Source organism: Monodon monoceros, unplaced genomic scaffold (assembly GCF_005190385.1).
Source record: "Monodon monoceros isolate NGI ecotype Baffin Bay Population unplaced genomic scaffold, NGI_Narwhal_1 Super_Scaffold_1, whole genome shotgun sequence".
Classification (NCBI taxonomy): Eukaryota; Metazoa; Chordata; class Mammalia; order Artiodactyla; family Monodontidae; genus Monodon; species Monodon monoceros.
In genome coordinates this window covers 61,958,300-61,960,702 of record NW_021703765.1, presented here as the reverse complement: position 1 = coordinate 61,960,702, position 2,403 = coordinate 61,958,300, and positions in this window count along the sequence as shown.

The following is a 2,403-nucleotide window of genomic DNA, read 5'->3' as shown; positions in this document are numbered from 1 at the left end:
TTGTAATTTTGCATTTGTTTTCTTAAAGAGACCCTAATACCTCACACAAGTGAAGGGCGTGCGAGGCTGGGAGAACATCTTGAGTGAAATGTGGAGGCGGGGCTTGTGGTGGTATCTGGGGCGGGGGGTGGGGGTGGAGGGGTACAAGGACACAGGGTTCCTGTCCCAGGGTCTGAGCGAGCACCTGGCCTGGGGCTCACCCTCCCCGGTATGTGAGCAGGGCCTCACCCTCCCCGGTATGTGAGCAGGGCCTGGGCTGCTTGGCAGGGGTGTCGGGGGTATAAGCCAGGTGGGAGATGGGGGAGCCCAGGGCCTGTCTGAGCTTCTCCATCCACCTGCTCTGAGCACTCAGTCACTTTCTGGGCAGGGCTCCCAGAGTGGTGGCCCCTGTCCTTCCAGGTCCTTGCCAGACCACAGATGGGAACTGCCTGATGATCTGGCAGGCAGGCTATGGGTAGGAAGACCGTGGGACAGTGTGGCCTCAGGTTCCACATGGACCGGATCCCACGTGCACCCCCGGGTGTGCAGGTGGGCAGCAGACCCGTGTGGGACCACACAGTGTTTTCACTGTATCTCCATGAACTCGCATCCCCGGCCCTGCCATTTGGCTGATTCAGCCAAGCAGATAATTTTCTTCCAAAACACAACCCCACAGCCACACTGAGCTCGAAAATAGCTGAGGTGGAGGGGGCGGGGGGGGGGCACCGCCAGCTGCTCTGGGGCTCTGGCTGGAGGCGGCTTTGATGGTCAGGTCGTGGCCACAGCAGCGAGTGGAATGAGGGGTAACTGATGAGGGTCATGACAGCCGGGCATTGAAGGTCAGGCTGGCCTGGCAGCTGGGGCTGGGGAGGGACCATCTCATCCAGCCACTGAGGGTCAGAGGTAGAGAAACCGGGGTCCAGGCGGGGAGTCCCACACCCCAGCGAGCATCCAAGGAGCAGAGTCGCCTGTCAGAGACATGGCAGGAGCCCAGAGGTGGCAGAGAGGTTTTTGTCTCTGAACCACAGCTGGAGAAGGGTGAAGGAAAGGAGCTGGGAGGGCAGGGCTGGGGAGGCCAGGGAGGGCTTCCCTGAGCGGTCCTGTCCCCCCGGGACCCCTAACTCGGCCTGTCCCAAACCAACAGGGGCTCTCCCTCCCAAACCTGGCCCTCCCCTACGTCTCAGCCCCCTCGCCAAGCACTCACTAAGGTCTATGCCTTCCGCCTCCTTGACCCTGTCACCCTCGCTGTCACGTGCCCACCACTGCAGGCCGCAGCCATCTCCCCCTCTGACCCCTGCTTTCTCCAAAGAGCCGCCATCTGATCCTAACCTCACCTGGGGCTCTTCACTGCCCTTGGGACAGAGACCATCACCTACAGGGCCTGTCAGCCAGCCTCTCATCATATGTAGCTCCTTCCCTGCCTCTGTCCCTCCACGCCATCTCAAGACCTTTGCACAAGCTGCTCTCCTGTCGGGCCTGGCTAATGCTTACTCTTCCTCTATCCTGACTGCCCCCTCCCTCCCCAGCCCACCCAGAGACCCTCAAATTCCTGGAAAGTCGATTCTGCTACCAGGCTCAGAAGGCCAGGCCCAGGTCGGCCCCTCTGCCGGGCAGGCCTGACACAGCCCACCTGGACGGTTTGTTGTTCTTATGCTCCGGTCACGAGCAGCTGCTGCCGAGTGAGTTCCGGACTCAGTGCTAAAAATATCCCATGACCCAGACAGGAAGGGCCACCGGGGACACAGCTGCTCCTGGGGGCACTGGCTGGAGCTGTGGTGAGACCCACCCACAGCAGTTGGGGGCATAGTCCATATGCTGGGAGGGGGTGGGCACTGAGCTCGCAGCCCCTGAGGAAAGGCCCCGCGAGGGGTGCCACATGTTATCCACAGGAAGACACAGTGCCTCCAGCACTCACCTTGTTTCTGCTTCTTGCCAGCTGTTACCACGGGCACGTGCTGCCTTCGGAATAAAATACATTTAAAATTTGAGCGTGTGGGGCCCTAACAGAAGGTAGGTGAGCTCTGGTCCCTTCAGGGAGGGCTTCCTGGAGTAGGGGGCATTTCTATCACCCTCTCTCCCTCTCCTTTTAACAGAACATCTAGGCTGGTAGGGAGGGAAATGAGTGACTGAATAAGTCAGATCTGGGCTGTCCCAGGAGAGGGATGCTGAATAAGAGGTGGGGAAAGGACTGGAGGGTTCCCTGTGGGGCCAGGGAGTGGGAGTCAGGGTTGGCTCCAGGTTTTGGGGTTGTCATTGGGGTCTCATGAGGGTCTCTCCTGGTGTACGAGCCCTGTGAGGAAGAAGGCCAGCTTGATGGGCACGCAACAGGTGCTGTCCTGCCTGTAGGCACTGGAGAGCCTGGACAGAGAAATCAGGGGTCTTCAGGTGTCCTCGGACCTGGGCACCTGTCCCCAGACCTGGGCT